Source organism: Protopterus annectens, chromosome 12.part0 (assembly GCF_019279795.1).
Source record: "Protopterus annectens isolate FY-2018-M chromosome 12.part0, PAN1.0, whole genome shotgun sequence".
NCBI classification, from domain to species: domain Eukaryota; kingdom Metazoa; phylum Chordata; order Ceratodontiformes; family Protopteridae; genus Protopterus; species Protopterus annectens.
The window spans coordinates 447,343,793-447,363,699 of NC_056746.1; the positions used below are offsets into that span (position 1 = coordinate 447,343,793).

The 19,907-nt window shown below is 41.9% G+C and overlaps 1 protein-coding gene and 1 pseudogene across 1 annotated transcript in view; both read right to left on the minus strand.

The window, feature by feature from the left end:
- The window catches only part of MAD1L1 (mitotic arrest deficient 1 like 1), a 4,750,917-nt gene that overhangs the window by 358,129 nt on the left and 4,372,881 nt on the right, over window positions 1–19,907 (minus strand). The gene's annotated exons all lie outside the window — the stretch shown is intronic.
- LOC122817300 overlaps window positions 1–19,907 on the minus strand; it is a 137,156-nt pseudogene that overhangs the window by 44,943 nt on the left and 72,306 nt on the right.

Below are 19,907 nucleotides of genomic sequence, written 5' to 3' on the forward strand. Positions count from 1 at the left end.
AAGTCTCAATTAGATTAAAATGGGTTTAAGTTAGGGTAAATAGTTCAGCGGGGTTATAAGCAATGGTGATGATAGTGGATTTATCGGTCTACTGTATGAGGGATGACTGAGGACAGGATGTATGGAGCTGGTTAGTAAAAATGTTAAAAAGAAGGGGGCCAAGAACTGAGCCTTGAGGAACACCCATTTTTATGGGTAGAAAGGTGGATAGAGCGGACTGCTGTCTATTAGTGCGATAGCTGGTGAACCAGGAGATAGTAGCAGGGGAGGAGTTTAGTTGAGAAAGTTTGGAGAGGACGACGGGGTGGGAGACAGTGTCAAAGGCTGTGGAGAGGTCTAAAAAGAGGCATGGCACCAAGTTTATTATTGTCTCTGGCATGGGAGATGGAGTTAGAAAAGGAAATAAGAGTGGTAGCAGTACTGTGATGGGGGCGGAAACCATGCTGGGTAGGGGTGATGAGGTTTTCTTGAGTGAAAAAGGGCAGGATTTGTTTATACATGCAATGTTCAAGAATTCTGGAGAGGGGAGACACAGTATGGCAGTTGGGCAATAATTAGAGAGAGTTCTACAGAGTTTCCACCTTTGTGGACAGGTATAGTGTGGAATTTCTTCCAGAGAGTTGGCAGAGTGGATTCACAGACAGAGTGATTTATGAGGATGGAAATTGGATAAGCTATGGAGTTAGCTGCAGCCTTTAGGAATACAGATGGCAATTTGTCAGCTGATGGGGAGCAAGGTTAAAGTTTGAGAGGAAGCTTTTTGATGTAGCTAGTAGGGATGGGTGTTAGCAAGAAAGGGCAGTTTTGTAGTGAGGGGGTGGTGGGAGGTAATGGAGTGGTAACACTGGAAGCTGGTATAAGTTTGCTAATAGTATCAATGAAGTAGGTATTGAAGTTCGAGGCAGTTTAAACAGTCACTATCTGGTTTTCTAAGTCTAGTGTGCAGTTACAGTATTAACATGATTTCTGTAAAGTAACTTAGAATACTTTAATGTGTGACTACTGTTGAGTGGAACCTCAATTATTGCAATGCAGTCCTGGTCAGTTAGGGTGTTTGTTGAAAGGATACAGAAAAAAGGTAAAGTTGAAGAACAACACTGAATTTCTTTCCTTAATGAGGATTACTATTCAGGCAATCATTTGATGAAAAGTTTGCCTAAAAAAAATCCGAAATAAAGCTCAGACCATCTAGAACCCTCATGGCTTAATTCAGTTATTTCCTTCTCTGTTATAATGCAATACTGGTAAATTGGGGTATGCTAAAAGGAAACAGGAAAAAAAACCTTCATGAAGAATAAGACTGAGTTTCTTTCCTTCTTTTTCAGGCCATCATTGGATGAATGGATTGTTTAAAAAAAAAAACTCGGAGCTTGTATTTTTGGCTGCTGCTAGATCCCCAGCTTAACATGGTTATTTCCTTCACAATTATCAGACTCTCGTCTTACCTAGTTATGATGTGTTGAATGCATGCATGAAATACCTGAAAGGGTAAGACAGACTGTGAGAAAACAAAGAAAAAAGTAGTCTGGGTGGTGTGGGTACGCCAGGATGGGGAGACCATAGAAGCATCCTGCAATGTGCTAGGGGAGGATGCCATGAAGACGTTTGTATAGGGCATCAGTTTAGCCAAGGCCTACCTGTCTTTTGGTAAATGAATTCAGCAGGATTAAGAAAATACTGAAGCAAACTTCTGACAGAATGCAAGGAAATTTCTGAGAGTTAATATATTTCCTCTCCCCTTACTGAAAATTATGCAGAATTGCTGGTGCTAAGAAGCAGGTATATAGTAGTACTGTCACTGGAACGTTTGCAAATATTTATGTTTTCTTGACTGGGTTAGCTGTACAAGCCCTGTGACATGTTTTCAGGGGAGAGAGAACACAGAATTCATACTTACTAAGGGGATTTCACTTTCTCTTTAGTAAGTGCCATGGAAATTTTATATCTACTTTAACTACCACCAAATCAGGCAGATAGGACCTTGGTTTAACATGTCATTCATGGGAAAGCATGTTCAGGAATACAGCACCCTCTTACTCTGTACTGCAATTTTAATTTTTGGAAAAATGAATCCAAGCACCTGCTGTGAAAAGACAGCACACAGACTTTTTCTCTTCAGGCAAAGTGTGCTAACTGCTCAGACACACACTGATAAATAGCTTGGCATCTCAGTGTTAATCTGCATTTCCCATTTAAACTGCTAGAGGGGAAGAGCGATGGCTATGAAGAACTTTTTGGTTAGTTTAGTATTTTATAAAACAGGGGCTGAATCTGTGCACTGTGAAAGGGTACCACTATCGTAATCCAAAGCAGTCCCACTGGAAATACACAGAGCTACTTATTTCCACCTCAATATGCTGGAACTGTGACAGATAGTCACAACACATCGGAGATGAAGAAGAACACTGGGCATTCCATTTTACCCGCTCTTCTCAGAATTCAGCAAGGAAAAGAACAAGCAGATAATTATGCATAGATATTCAAAATAAGGCATCACTTTCATATTCTTCTCTTTCAGTAACCAGATTCTTTGACAAAAGCATTATAATACACCCAGTTAACATTTCTGCTATTTCAATGGAGTTCATTCAGTTTTGTAAAAACAGACTAAAATTACATTTTCATTTTGTGGACTCTTTGGAGGATATCAATATATTTCTGTTCCAACTGTCTGCATAACAAGCTTCATCTTTCATTTGAAATCAATATAATACCCTGTACAACAGTTTTACTCAGCAAGCTTTCTTCAGTATAATAGATTTCCAAAAACCCAAACAGAAAATGTTCCCAAACCACAAACACATTCAATACTGTACTCTTATCAAATGTACATTTTACTCTGCAATTTACAATAACATGTCCAAGTTATAATTTCTCTTATTTTATAAAATTACTAGGCAGTGACAGAAAACAGCTGTTCCGCAACTCCCAAGGCTTGTACAACTCAAAGACAGAAGGCAATACATTTTGCAAACTACAGTTATCAACTTCAGACTGTTGTTAGGAACTTTTCTCCTAGTTATATGAAAGCACACTACATAAACTGAACTACAGCAGATGTATGAGATGAAGAAGAACGAACTGAAAATAACAAGAACTATTACAGTACTTAACTAGTGCCTTTTATATACTTGGAGCAGTCTGTGTTCCAACAAAATAAGCCACACAAAGTAAGGATTGTTCACTTGAACACAGTGTTGGACTGAGATCACTAAATCACCATTTGAGATTCGAAACTCAGAAAGGGTAGGCCTTTTAGAGCAATTTCTAGGATCCAAAATGTCTTCAGTCAAAGCATGCAGAAAGATATTTTCATTGCAATGTTTTTCCTCCTTCCTTCCTTAATATATTGAGGTCATGTTGCGTCTTTCGGCTTTTCCCGGTTAGGGGTCGCCACAGCGGAACTCCGGTCCGCTAATGACTGGCAGTAGATTTTTACGTGCAGAGTTGCCGGCCCTGACGCACAACCTTTAACGAAGGTACGCCCATTCACACATGTCTCAATACAGAAGACGCTCTACCTGAGAATCGAACAGGACAAGGTCTTAATGTGAGGCGACAACGCTACCACAGCACCACCACCGCAGTTTTCTGCTTCAAAAAACGACTGCAAAATAATAGAGGCTACCTGATAAACGTTGCAGTCTGCAGACTGGATATCACTGTATTTTATTATAGGATTTATATATTAGACCACAGAAATATTACTACAATGAAAACCAAACATGATTTCTGCTTTCGGAAATGTAGACTATAAACAGCATTAGTAATAAAATTAAATGAAAAAATAAATACAAATGTTGACACAAAATTATAAGATAAATTAAATGTTAATGATATTAAGTGCACTATATTCACATTCATTACTTAAAACAATCATTCATTCTGTCATTTTCTGATACCCGATTTATCCTATTTAGAGTCATGAGAGAGAGAGAGCTAGAGCCAGCCCTGGCAAGCAATGTGTGAAAGTCCTAGAGAACAGTACTTGAGACGATACTAGTCTGTCTCAGGACATATTTGCTCATTCACACACACACACACACACACACACACACACACACACACACACACACACACACACACACACAATTGCCAATTTGCTTATGGAATTATCTTCTCTTCTAGAGTTTCATTAAACATGTTTCTCAATGTGCCTTACCTACTCCTTAAATGAAATTTTATATATAAAGACTCATTGGAAAACTATAATCCTTCAAAGCATTTCCCTTTTTCATACTCGTATACCCTTCCATTGTGAGTTCCTTATTCATTTTCTTTCCCTCTGCTACTCTATTTCTGTGTTCTCCTTCTCATACCATATCTTCTTTCCTCCATTTTCACAAACCTTGAACTATTCCACAGTTACTTATTTATTTTATTTAACATTTGTTTACAGGTAAAGTCCATCTTGGAACGAAGCCAATTTTCAGCAGAGGCCCTGGGAGAAACACTCTAGATGCATGCCTTTGAAACTCTAGAAGAGAAGATAATTCCATAAGCAAATAAATAAAGAGAAGTTCACGGTGAGCTGCCTGTCGGGTGCTAGGATCCGCCACATAATGCAATCACTCAGGTCACTCCAAAGCAAATACAAATATGACTCGGTCATTGTACATGCTGGTGTGAATGACCTGAGATGTACCTCCCTGGACTACATGAAAAGAGACCTAGAGGAGCTCTCTGATCATGTAGCCCAGGCTGGTATGACCCTGACCTTGAGCAGCATCTTACCCTCACCTAGAATGATGCCACAGTACAAAGATAAAATGATTGATTTTAACAATTGGCTAAAATTTTGGTGTCATTCAAAGGGGATCCAGTGTCTGTCAGCCTGGGATGACATGCTCGACAATCCACGTTGCTTCGCTAGGGACGGCTTGCACCTGTCACCACTGGGCTTTCCGATATTGGCAAAGGCTCTTGCCACCCCCATAGTGCATTTTTTAGGCAAGGCTCAAAAGTCAAATCCACCCCCATAGACAGCACAAGGAACAAGAAACTAAGGTACTTATTACCTTGATACGGCACTCTTGTCATAGATAGTACCCCAAAAAGGCAACCCCCCAATTCTCGGTCACCCACATCTCCCGGAATCTTTTTTTAAAGTTTTTTGTCTATCCGTCTAGCATGTCGAGGGATCAGTTGCTAGTGTCCTCTCCTGCTCAGCTGGTGAACCTGGGAATATTGAGGCAATGTTACAATTGCCTCATGTACACAGACAACCCTCTCCTCCTCCCACAAAACACAAATACATGCGAGAGATGCAACTATACGGCCAAACTGGAGGCTGAGCTCTCTCAACATAGGACTGGCAAGACCAGTCAGGAGGAGAAGGTTACCACACACACTATAGACCCAGTCTCACATAGTACCATTACAACCTCAAATCATACACATAAACACACAAAGACATACTCGGAGGCTCTGATCAAAAATCTACCAAAACAGCAGAGGCCACCAAAGCAGACACCCAAACAACCACCACCTCAGAACACAACACCTGCAACACATAGACCTCACAGTCAGAGTGTCAAACAGTCACAGCCCTTAAGGCCAAACACAATGCCTGACACACTAGTCATTGGTGACTCCATAGTCAGACACACTGACGTCCCGCTCACTAGACTGAGTAAGGAGAAGGTCACAGTAAGCTGTCTGTCGGGCGCTAGAATCCGCCACATAACGCAAGCACTCAGGTCTCTCAACAGCAGGTACAAATATGACTCAGTCATTGTCCACGCTGGTGTAAACGACCTGAGACGTACCTCCTTGGACTACATGAAAAGAGACATTGAGGAGCTCTCTGATTATGTAGCCCAGGTAGGTATGACCCTGACCTTGAGCAGTATCCTACCTTCACCAAGAATGATGCCACAATACAGAGATAAGATGATCAGCTTTAACAATTGGCTTAAACACTGGTGTCATTCAAAGGGGATCCAGTATCTGTCTGCCTGGGATGACATGCTGGACAAGCCACGCTGCTTCAAGGGACGGCTTGCACCTGTCACCCTGGGATTCGGATATTGGCAAAGGCTCTTGCCACCCCATAGTGCCTTTTTAGGCAAGGCTCAAATTCTAAACCTACCACCCTAGAACACAAAAAGGAAAAAACTAAGGGTAATGCTGCTCAATGCCAGAAGTCTAAATCTCAAAATGCACGCACTCGAGGCCCTTCTCAGTATGGAGAACATCGATGTCTGTGCTGTGACAGAAACCTGGTTCAAGGCTCCTGAGAGCACCCCAGCGATATCAGGTTTTACCTCATATCATGCGTTCCGCCCCAAAATCCGGACAATACCAAGAAAGGAGGGGTATCCATATTCATCAAGGACACCCACACCTCAAGACTGGTGGCAACGCATGATGCATCGGAGACCATCCAGGTGCAATTAACCATAGGCAAGACTGCTCTGCAAATTGTAGCATGTTACAGGCCACCCTCACAAACTCAGGAACCTCACATGGCCTTCCTGAAAACACTAGAGGGATAAATGTATCACCAAACACCATCATACTAGGTGACTTCAATTACCCTAATATAGACTGGGAACACTACTCAAGCCCAAACACCCTAGCCCAAAAGTTCCTGGAATTCATAAACTCAAATGCCATGGAACAACTAGTCACCATCCCCACAAGAGGAGATAACATACTTGATCTCATCATCACGAACATGGGAGCACAATGTTCAACACCGAAGTATACCCCTCACTGGTGAGATCAGATCACAAACTAATCTCGCTGGAGGTCTTCATCCCACCCCACCTGAAATAAAAAGACCACAGTAAAGAACTTCTCAAAAGCCGACTTCACACTTCTAAAGACTAGTGTGGTCTCCTTTAAGGCCCCGAGCGCGGAAAACAGTACTCAAGCCGCTGAATCACTTACAAATGCCTTCTACCAGCACCTGCAGGACTGCATGGATAAGGCAATCCCAAGCAAAACAAAGACTCTTTGTACCAAAGGCAAGCGTCCAGTCTGGTGGACCCCAGCCATAAATAAACTCTACAACAAAAGGAGGAAGCTACTACAAGATAGAGCAAAATCCTTAAAAGGTAAGACACCCTTGATCACTATAAGTAAAAAAGTAAGAGCTCTCATAAAATCATCCAAAGCAAATTTCGAGAGAAAAATAGCTAAAGACTCAAAAGACAATCATAAGGCCTTCTTTAGCTATGTTAGAAACCTAGGAGGAAACTCCCAGATATGCTCAGAACTAGTTCAAAATGATGTGAAGATTACTGATCCTACAGACATTGCCAACATACTGGCTGACAGGTTCAGTGCAAACTTCTCCCCTCCCCAAAAGGAGAGATATCTATACCAAACGATTTCAGCCCCCAAACATCTCCAGCGCCCAAGTGAGAACTGCTCTCTCCAAAGCAAAAACACAGCATCCATGGGACCTGATGGTGTCCCCGGCTGTGTGCTCCACGAACTCAATGAGGAATTAAACCCACAGCTAGGACAGCTGTTTAATCAAAGTCTTACCTCTGGATACGCACTCCAGGAGTGGCGCACTGCAACTGTGGTCCCACTTCACAAAGGCGGTGCCTCCACCGACCCTGGAAATTACCGCCCATTAGCTTGACAAGCCTTATCTGCAAAGCCATGGAGAGGATCATAATGGACCTCATAAATAAAGACATAGGGAATTTGCAGACTTTGGATCCAACCCAGTTTGGCTTTGTCAAAGGCAGATCATGCCTTTTAAACTTGGTTGACTTTTTTGAAACAGTCACCAAAGCCATTGATGAGGGAAAGGCAGTCCATACAACCTACCTCGATCTGGCTAAGGCCTTCGATACAATACCCCACTCGGGTATCATTGAAAAACTCATCAGCTTAAATGTTAACCCATACATCACAAGATGGGTTGCAAACTGGCTGAGTGACAGAACCCACAGGGTCAGAGTTGCTGGCGCCATGTCAGACTCAAAGCCTGTCACAAGTGGTGTCCCACAGGGCTCAGTCCTGGGCCCACTCTTGTTTGGCATCTACTTTTCCAAGTAAAAGCAAACACAGGAGGGTTATGGCTGACAAAGTTTGCAGATGACTGCAAACTGGCGCCATAGTAGAAAACACATCTGACACAGATATCCTTCAGAAGGGTCTCACAGAAATGGATAACTGGTGCCAGAGCCACGGCCTAAAGTTAAATGCCAAAAATGCATAGTCATACCCTTCGGGAAAAACAAGGTTACCCCTAGCTACCAAATAGGTGGCAATCCACTGAGCACAGAAGAAGTTATCAGGGACCTGGGGACCCAGGTTGATAGTAGTCTGTCATTCGACACCCATGTAGCTAAAGTAGTTAGGAAGACCTTCTACATTGCCCACCTTATCATGAAGGGATTCTCATCTAGATCAAGGGAGGTCATAGTCTCCCTTTACTCATCACTCATCAGACCAATGATTGAGTACAATGCCCCATTCGAATGTATCTGACCCGACACTTGCAGCAGCTGGAGAGGCCACAAAAGTTCCTCACCAAAAGGATAAAGGGTCTCAAAAATATGTCCTATGCTGCCCGACTGAAAGAACTCCAGCTCTATTCAGTCGCTTACCGCTTGCTCAGAGGTGACCTTTGCCTAACATACAAGGCCATGTCAAACCCAGATTTGATGAATATGCTTCACCTCAAAAATCTAGATCCATCAGAGCCACAAGGTCGGAGACTTAAACCTCGACACGGCTATTAATAGGACGTGCTGGAGGGATAGATTCATCACCCAAAGACTCCCTATGCTGTGGAACAAAATCCCGGTACATGTGAGGCAGAGCACCTCGCTGGCCTTGTTCAAGAGAAATCTTGACCAATGGATGGGAGATCGCAGATATACCCCAGGGATTACCTCAGTGTCACTGCTCGACAGAGGCACAGCAAAATAATGGGTATAGTTCCCCATACTAAAGGGGTGGCGTAAGCCACAAAACGATGGGCTAGGCTTGTAAATGCCCTTGGGCAGATAGCCTAGTATGAACCTATGAACCTATGAACCTATGAAGGGTAATGCTGCTAAACGCCAGAAGTCTTAACCTCAAGATGCACGCACTCGAAGCTCTCCTCAGTATGGAGAACATCGATATCTGTGCAGTGACAGAAACCTGGTTCAAGGCTCCAGAGAGCACCCCAGCACTACCAGGCTATACCTCATATCATGCTTTTCGGCCCCAAAACCCAGACTGAACCACAAAAGGAGGGGGAGTTTCCATATTTATCAAGGATATCCACACCTCCAGGTTAGTGGCATTGCACGAAGTATCGGAGATCATCCATGTGCAACTAACAGTGGGCAAGACTGCTTTTCAGTTTATAACATCCTACAGACCACCCTCTCAAAGTCAGGAATCCCACTCGGCTTTCCTGAAAACATTGGAGAACATGAAGATCTCTCCGAACACCATTATATTGGGCGGCTTCAACTACCCAAACATTGACTGGGAGCACTACTTAAGCCCCAGCACCTTAGCCCAAAGGTTCCTGGAAATTATAAACTCAAATGCTATGGAACAACTAGTCACCACTCCCACAAGAGGGGACAACATACTAGACCTGATCATTACCAACATGGGGACTCTATGCTCCACACCAGAAGTATATCCCTCATTGGTAAGATCAGACCATAAATTAATTTTACTGGATGTCCACATCCCAACTCCAGCCCAGAAAACCACAGTGAAAAACTTCTCAAAAGCGAACTTCTCACTTCTCAAAACCGAAGTGGAATCCTTCAAGGCCCCAGGGCCAGTGGAAACTACGGCCCAAACTGCAGAATCCTATATAAACGCATTCTACGGACATCTCCAGGAATGCATGGATCATGCTATCCCAAACAAAACCAAGACCCAATCATCCAAAGGCAGGCATCCAGTCTGGTGGACCCCTGCCAGAAATAAACTGTACAACAGGAGGAGGAGGAAGCTACTACATGATAGAGCAAAATCCCTAATAGGGAAGGCATCTCTGATCAGTACTAGCAAAAAATTATGATCCCTCATAAAATCCTCCAAGGCCAGCTTCGAGAGAAAAATTGCACAGGACACCAAAGACAATCACAAGGCTTTTTTCAGTTATGTTAGAAACCTGGGATGCAACTCCGAGACTTGTTCTGAGTTGATTCTAAATGACAAAAAATACACTGAACCCACAGACATCGCCAATATCCTGGCAGACAGGTTCAGTGCAAACTCCCCCCCCCCCCAAAGAGCAAGTATCTATCCCTGCAGAGGGCTGCCTCCCAAACATCTCTGATACTCAGGTGAAGGCTGCCCTCTCCAAAGCAAAAAACACTGCTTCCATGGGATCAGATGGCGTCCCAGGTTGCGTCCTACATGAACTCCAAGAGGAACTAATCCCTCAAATAAAACAGCTATACAATCTCAACCTCACTACAGGATATGTGCCCACAGAATGGCGTACAGCAACAGTGGTCCCACTCCACAAAGGTGGAGCCTCTACGGACCCTGGAAACTATCGCCCCATAAGCCTGACTAGCTTAGTCTGCAAGGCTATGGAGAGGATCATCATGGAACTCATAAACAAAGACATTGGGGACCTACAGACACTAGATCCTACCCAGTTCAGCTTTGTCAAGGGCAGATCCTGCCTTTTGAACCTGGTTGACGTCTTCGAAACAGTCACCAAAGCCATAGATGAAGGGAAGGTAGTCCACACAGCCTATCTGGACCTTGCAAAGGCATTTGACACAATACCCCACTCGGGCATCATAGATAAGCTATCCAGCTTAAATATAAACCCCTATGTCACAAGATGGGTTGCAAACTGGCTCAAAGACAGAACCCACAGTGTGAGAGTTGCTGGAGCCATGTCCGACTCGAAACCGGTCACAAGTGGCGTCCCACAGGGTTCTGTCCTGGGACCACTCTTGTTCGGTATATACTTTTCCGAGGTAAAGGCAAACGTGGGAGGACTATGGCTCACCAAGTTCGCAGATGACTGCAAACTGGGCGCCATAATCAACTCTCCAGCTGACACAAACATCCTTCAAAAAGGTCTCACAGAGACAGATAACTGGTGCCAGCGCCATGGTTTAAAGCTAAATGCCAAAAAATGTATAGTCATACCCTTTGGCAAAAACAATGTGCCCACAAATTACCACATAGGCGGAAACCCATTAAGTACAGAGAAAGTTATTAGGGACCTGGGGACCCAAGTTGATAGCAATCTCTCCTTTGAAAACCACATTGCCAAAGTGGTTAGAAAGACCTTCTACATAGCCCACCTCATCACGAAGGGTTTCACATCTAGATCAAGAGAGGTAATCGTGCCCCTTTATTCATCCCTCATCAGGCCCATCATAGAATACAATGCCCCTTTTGGGATGTACCTTACCCGACACCTGCAGCAATTAGAAAGACCCCAAAAGTATCTCACCAAGAGGATCAAGGGTCTCAAACAGATGCCATATGCTGCTCGGTTAAAAAACTCCAGCTCTACTCAGTTGCATACCGCCTACTTCGAGGCGATCTATGCCTGACATACAAAGCTATGTCAAATCCAGAATTAATGGACATGCCCCACATCAGTAAATCTAAATCCCTTAGAGCCACACGCTCGAGGGACTTGAACCTCAGCACAGAAATAAATAGAACTTGCTGGAGGGACAGGTTCATAACCCAGAGGCTCCCTTCGCTCTGGAATAGAATTCCAGTTCATGTGAGGCAGAGCACCTCACTGAATCTCTTCAAGAAGAATCTCGATAGGTGGATGGGGGATCGTAGGTTTGTCCCAGGGATTACTCCCATGTCACTATTAGACAGAGGCACAGTAAACTAAACCTTAAAAAGGCACAGTATACTCAAATCAAGGGGTGGCGTAAGCCATACAGAACTGGGCTAGGCTTATAATTGCCCCAGGGCAGATAGCCTAGCATGAACCTACGAACCTATGGAAGGAAACCAAAGCACCAGTAGAAAACCCACACCAAATGCAGGAAAGACATGCAGACTCCTCACAGGAGGAGTCCCAGCTGAGAATCAAACCAGAGAACCTCTTGCTGTGAGGCGGCAACCAAATCACTGCATCACTTCTCATAAAAACCTACAAATATACCCGCAATAAGACTAATAATATTGTCTCTCTCTCTCTAGCATCTCCTTCAGTAGCTGACACTGTATATTCCTCCTACAGGTCCTTCAGTTTCCAGGCCATTAGCTTTCCTCCCACCAACTCCCTGGGGTCACTACATGTTTCCAAGACTTGGCTGACCAGCATCACTTTGTAAACCTTATCTATCACCTCTCCCCATGAAACAATCTTCACCCGCTGCACCATATTCTGTCATCACTCGTATAACATCATAGGTTGTCTTCCCTCACCTCTCTGCTTGCTAAGCCATTCTACATTCTCTTTCCATTTAGACTTAAGACATTCTACCTCCATTACCCACCTAAATTGGAAGCATTCTTCAACTTCATGTCCATCACAACTAAAATACAGTGCATTTTGTAAATCAACAGAAGGGGCTTCCGCATGCCTCTTGAACAGCACCATCCAATAAACAAGTGTATATGTGTGTGTGTGTGTGTGTGTGTGTGTGTGTGTGTGTGTTTCTATCTGTACACATGTGCACATTCCACTACTTTTGTCGAACGGTGCTTTGGTCAACTAAACAGAAGGATGACACCTGTCGACAAAAGTAGCAGATCGAAAGATTCTCTGGGTTTGAAAATTTGCCCTTTCCCCATGAATTGGAGTTAGCATATATAATAAGCATTGAGTGTGGAGGATACACCCCTGCAAAAAAAAAAATGTTTTCTTTCATCTTTCGTTGTTTGGTTTTTGCATGAGCCAAGAATGAAGCTTGATGCATACATAGTAGTGTGTCAATGTGCATAATTTCGATCATTTGGTGTCAATATTATGAATGTCAATGTTAATGCTATTCGGCAAACTTAACTCCATATATACACTGCATGTGTTTTCATACACATGCATGTGTGTGGTGAAGTGGAGAAGAAGCAAATGTACTTTATTTCAAGTGATTTCTCTGCTGTGTTTACCTGTTTAAATCAGTTTTGAATGGTTTCTGTTGTTTTTTCTGCATTATTACTGTGTTTAACCCTAAATCTGAAATTACAGCTATTAACTGGAGTTGTTGTACATTTTGCACTGCCGTTCAAGTGTTTTCTGTGTTAAGTGAGTTAATCAGTGTTGCATTTACTTGCTATGTTTTTGTCATTTTTCAAAGGTAAAGATGTGTGAGTCATCTAGAGTTTGTAGTGATTATCATAGTGACAGAAGTGTAGTTTCGACTATTTTAGGGACGATAAAACACTACTGGTTATTCCCTATTTATTTTGTATTAGGCAACAAGTTTGAATTGAGCACTCCACAGAAATAACTTTTATGAATATAACCAACTCACCCAAACTCTATCAGTAAATAGGCTTTTATGTAGAGGTGCAACAAGTTGCACAAAGATGCATAATGCCCTGAGTAGAGCACCTATCACCCCAAAAGTAACTCATAGTAGCCCCTAGCACTGCTGCATTGCACACCTTAGCCCACAGCCACTAGAAATAAACTAAACATTACCTGTTATAGAAGGTTGCAGAGCTGTGCTTACAGTCACACAGAAAACCAAGTTACAAATTTACCTAAATAGACACTTGTAAGTAATGACACTATCCACCTCTGATCAGTAACTGTGTCAACAAACCATGAATATCTATTTTACTTAAGCCCTGTATCTCTCCGTAAATCAAATCAAGTTTATTTGACACTAGACAAAATGAAGGGTCAGCTTACGTGTCTCCCCCCTTCCCTTCTATTGCCATCCTCACATTATTAAGAAGATTGGCATATTTGTCTTCTCCCTCTGTTGTCAGCCTAATAGCATTAGGTATCCTAAAGAAATATAACAACCACCTTATGCTCATAGGTAATGAACATTTACTAAACACAAAACTCTTTGTCTGAGAGGTGCAAATATATGAAGGCATCACACCCAGGAAAAAGCACAGATTATATCACACTAACTTACCACACAATTTGCACCCAGCTCTGACACAAAATATAATGTTGTATGCCAACACTGTAATAAAAAAAAAAAAAAAAAAAAAAAAAAAAAAAAACTATACATAGGCCTCCTAAACCAGTAAGTCGCAGCAGAAATCAACATTAAACACTGAGTCACGTAAGTCACCACGAGACAAAGGACCTCAATTTAGGTACACCACAAATAAAAATGTTTAAGTGACTGGGGGCTCCACAGTGAGAGACATACATTCCCATTCACTAGGCACGTCAGGGTGACTGTGAATTGAATTTCAGCTATGAGGCTCAGACACATCAAGGACCCTTAGGATCCTTGCACTAGATAAATGTAACTATAACATGGTAGTTGTGCATGAGTGAGTGAAAAAACTATGGGGAGATGCAGAGAGAGATTCCTAAGCTCTCCATGCATGTTACAAATAGTAATCACAAAATCAGTCACCACCAACCACCTTAATAAAAAACGCTAAATAAAAATCTTCCCCTTTATGATATTCTTTTTAAGGTAATGGGGGTGATTGCTTTGATAATGCAAATATGAATTGGAATAACATTCCTTTCTATATATGTTGGATCTATATGTCTTATTTTCATAATCTTTATTTATCCTAACATCTAAATAATGTATTTCATCCATTTTTGTTTCAAAGGTAAATTGTAAAAAATCAGTACTATGACGGGTTAAAAATGTTTTATTAATTGACCAGCCAATGGAATGAACTTCAACATTATTTAAATGATGAAAGTATGGTAAAGCAGATGATTCTGATGAAGTTTCTGCATTAGGAGATGAAAGTGCTAAATCTGTTTTATTTTATTTTGTTTGGTTTGTAATAAAATCTAACTGAATGCAACCTGGCTATCGCATTTTGGATTATCACCAAGAAGTGTTTGGATTTATGTACGTTTAACAAGGAGGACAGCCTTCATTGGTACCGTACAGCATGTTACAAATAGGGTTGCCACCTTTTAAGCGGGGCCAAAGTGGGAAATGGGGGTGTGGCCAATATGACACTGGCCACACTATCTACCATGACATCACCACAGGAGCGGTGAAGGAGATGCTGTTATGGGTATGACGGATGGCTGCTGGAGTGGCTACCTAGCTAGCTGGCTGGCTGCTGCAGTGGCTGGCTGGTTGGTGGGAGTAGCAGCTGGAAGGATGAATGACTGGATGGATGGCTGAATGAATGGATGCCTGGCTGCATGAATGAATGAATGAATGGATGGCTGGCTGGATGGATGGATGGCTAGCTGGCTGGCTCGTTAGAAAAAAAAAAACAAAAAACAAATCTCGGTCGTTTTGTTTGCGGCTGTAGACGCACTTAAAAGAAAGCGCTCCTACAGCCGCGATCTTTGCAGGGCTCTTCCTGCCCCAATCCCCACCCTTTTCATGAATTGCAGCCAACTGCTGCATGAATTAAAGAACCCGGACCTAACAGGCAGCAGCTTTGCCTGCAGGTCCGGGTTGGTGACGTAACTGAATTGCCATGGAAAAGCCAGAAGTAATTGTGGCATTTCCACGGCAATTAAGTGAGATTGAAAAGTGGGACTTTTCAAGTCCCACTACTTTGCACAACGGGCAACGGGATGAGGCAGCTTAACCCGCGAGTGTCCCACTGACAACAGGTCGGGTGGCAAACTTAAGTTACATATGCAAGCAAGACCCTCTCAATGAGTGGAATCTTCCCTTCTTCACAATCAATGTCTACATAAAAAGAAAAGATGAATGGCTTCAAAAACTGGATAAATAATTGGTGCCATTCTAGAGGGAACCAGTATATGTCAGCATGGAATGAAATGCAAGACAGCCCTACTTGCTTCGCAAAGGATGGTCTGCCCCTCTCATTCAAAGGCTTCCAAATACTGGCTAAAGCCCTTGTTACCCAATCATTGGGTCTTTTCAGGTAAAGTTTAGTTAATGAACATTCCAATATAGTAAACATATCAATATTAAAACAGGGTCAAATTGAAGTAGCTCTGTTTCATGCCAGAAGTCTAAATGACAAGCTGCCCAACCCCGAGGCACTCAAGCATCAGGAAGGTATCCATATATGTGCAATCACTGAGACATGGTTTACATGCCCAGAAAGTACTCCCTCCATATCTATGTTTTGCACCTACTATGCCTTCAAACCCAGTGTCAGCTGTGGTGGCATATCCATATTTGTCAACGATCATATCTATAAACTGATGAGCTCCATTTGCTGGTCTCTGAGAATCTAAGTCAAAATCACACTATAAAAAAAACAACTATCAGTTTATTGCATGCTATTGAACACCTTCCAAGATCCTGGAAATTCATGATAGGTTCATAAATGTTGTGGATATACTCCTTATAAACAAAAACTCCATCATTCTAGGAGACTAACTACTGTTCAATTGACTGGAGTGCCTACACCTCCAATATAGGATATGCACAGAATGTTTTAGATCGAATAAAAACATAACTCAATAGGGCAGACTGTTACTAATCTATCTAGAAGGTAAAATATTCTTGACCTGGTACTTAGAAATTTAGTATCATCATGCACAGCTCCACCTGACACTCCTTCTCTGATTAACAAACACCATAATCCTCTGTCCCCCTTTTCTTTGTCTTATAGGCTCTTCATATGAGAACTATGCCTTGCCTACCAAGCAGTCAGGGGCCCAGTGGTCTAAGACCTCTTCTTGTACCTATACAAACCAAACAGTTCCACAAATACCAGAACAATGAATCTAAACCTGCTTTAGCAGATAAGTAAAACAGGTAGGAGAGACAGACTGCATTACCTTGGGTGTAGAGTCCCTCTGTAGATAAAGCAGTCTGATACACTATCTTCCTTCAGATAACTGGGTGAATACTCACAAACTCACACTGGGTTTGAAAGGCCTAGTCTTCATCGAGAGGGGAGGTATAGCAAAGGGTGAGAACTGGAAAGGCATAATGGTCTCAAGACTCAGTAGCACTGATCTTCCTAGGATTCTTACGTATGTACACATTGTCAAGACCATAATGTAAACTTAAGAGATTCAGCAACAGATGCAAAAAACAAACTCGTTTCCACAAGTGAAAATAAGTTACTTATTTCTGATGCTGTTTACCTGACAGTCCAACAAAATCTCACCAAAGGAGCATCTGTGAAGTAACTGCTCCCTGAATGATAAAACACTTCGAAGCATTTGTTCCCTCTTCACTGCATGCTATTAAAATTTTTTGAGTTTCAGTTCAAAGTGAGTCTTTGATAAATAAGCAGTCCGACATATCTGACAGAAACAAAAACTAAAATAAAAAACTGAGCAATTCCATATTCACATTCCAGTAACTATAGCAATTACAGAAGCATTCTGTAATCATTGCTACCATAAAATACATACAAAGTAAAATGCATCATCATTCAAGAATCCTTTGATAAGAAGGGAAAAAAAGACAGAACGCACAGAGTGCAGGTGGCAGGGGCAGCATCAGATAACATGAAGGAGACCAATGGTGTCCTACAGGGCTAGGTGCTGGTACAAAGGGCACTGAGTGGTCAGAGCATCAAGCCCCAGATGTGATCATTAATGGACCTAGCACCCAAATCAACCACATTAAGAATTTGGTAGTCCGGTAATGAAAAAGAAAGGCATAGCTTTAAGTCCCCAGTCTGATCATCAAAGGAATGCACATTTTTATCGATATAAAACAGAAACCCCATTAACGGAGCAATAGATCTACAGCAGCCCTTGTACAAACAGGATACTCAAATGTAAGCAACACTATGTATAAGTAATAGCCTTTCAAGAAAAAAAAATATTATAAATCAACTACAAATATTCATATGCTATGTGGCAATGCATACAAGCCTTAAGTTCATTATGAGCTCTCTCAGGATAGTCATACTGCACCAACACATTTGAAATTTACAGTTTAAATTTTGTACTTAAGGAGAGGACTAGAGTTTTACCTAAGCCATACTAGCTCATGCAGATAATATAATTTCTTACTGATCAAATTTGTCTTGATGTCATATAACTGGTCAACATTATACCATTGCTCTGTTTCACTAGAAGAGCATACATGATTCAATTGCCACATATTCACAAAGTGTGTCACACAGATCATCCATTTTTTTCTTAAAGGTGTAGGTAAGTTATTTTTCTACTGCTGTGTTTACTTTTCTTCCCTTCTTAAAAACTCCCATTCAGAAGGTTTGAATTTTCTTTGAATTTTTCCCACATAAAAACAACTCTAAATTTCTGACATATAGTCTGCCCCTTCTAAAAGCAATCTCTGGGTATGATCCAATCTTATTAGTAACATCAACAAAGCATGACAAAAATCGACCAATTTATGCTCAATATTTCCCTAATCAGGTCTTCTTCCTGACAGTAATATGTAATGAAGGCGAGATTTTACTCAACTGATTGGGGCTGTTTATCCGCTGTCATTTCAACAACAGAGGTGAAGAATTAATGTAGGAGGGGGACAATAACACCATTTTCCCTTTTGTTGGTCACTTCACCTCTGATTAAATATGTTAATCCTTTCAGGGGACCCCTTGCCAATAACATGTCCTCCAAAATATCACATTCCTTAAAACAACAGATGGAATCCGACACCATCATGGCCAATCGGATAAACTGGCCCTTGATTAGTTCCTTCTTTTGATGCATGGGGTGATTTCCTGGTTTGTACTTGGTTCTAGTTTGCCTATGTGGTTTTAGTGGGGTGTATTTATTGAATGAGTTTCTAGATCACGGGCTCAATCATTAAAGTTCGATTCAACACTCTTGAGCTGTGGCTGCTGTATCTTTGGGCTGTGGACATTTTCACTTTTTTTCTTGCTTATGTTTGTTTTTTGTTCCTGGTTTACACACTGATTCATTCTTCAGTTTGCAAAGCCCACACTGCCAAATGAAGGTGCCTCTACACCTCTGGCCCTTGGCTTCCATCAGTGGTCCAACTGCCCCCATTAATCACCCCCCCCCCCCCGAGAAAGATGAAAAGGCATATGCCTTACTAATCATTCCTCTCCCATCCCTAGTTATCTCTTCCATCACCCAGGCTGCTAGCCGAACCCAGGATATCCCAGCACGTTCAGGGTTTCAATCCCTCTGTGGCAGGGAACTTATCACAGGCTAGTTTCTAGGCGTCTGTACTAACAAAACCTATACTGTTTTTCTGATATAGGGATTTAGCTAAATTATTCAAAACACAGAGTTATCTACTTGTCTACATTTATGTCTTAATTTATACTTTGTAGGCCAACAAACAATTTATCAGTCCTGCCTCTCAACTTCTCTGCTAAAGAATCAGAGGCATTGTGTTCAGTCTACAGCAGAAACTGCTGTGTAAAAAGTGATGATTAAAGTGGCATGTAAAATACTGCATAGTAACTATAAGAACTGATGAGAGCAGAGTGGAGGAGGGGCACTGACTACAACTCTGATATGAGATAAGTATCCTGTTTTTTGGCTTATTTATACTGGTCATTGCTTCTAGCAATTTATATATAGCACTTTTTATTGCCTGCTGCATACTTTTTACTGTATTTTATTGCTATTGACTAATCTGCATGGGTAACTGATTTGTTTGCAGTTAAAAGCATTCTGTAGAGTCTCTTTGCTCCTTCATCTGTTTAAAAACTTTCATTTTGTGGCTCACTGCTGTCATAAAGATTTCTGTAGTGTTTACTGTCTAAAACAGTGTAGGCTAATAGCTTTAGTATTGGTCCCCACCCTCCCTCCCTGTTATACTTGGTGGCTTTGCAGTTGATCTGGGACACTCCCCCCAGTCTAATGTCATTAGCTCATTCTACCTAATACAGAGAGAACATCCGAGAAGGCCTTCTGTTCCTCCTGTCTCCCTTTCTTTAAATATAAAAGATGCCTGAATCTCCTTGTCTTCTGAATG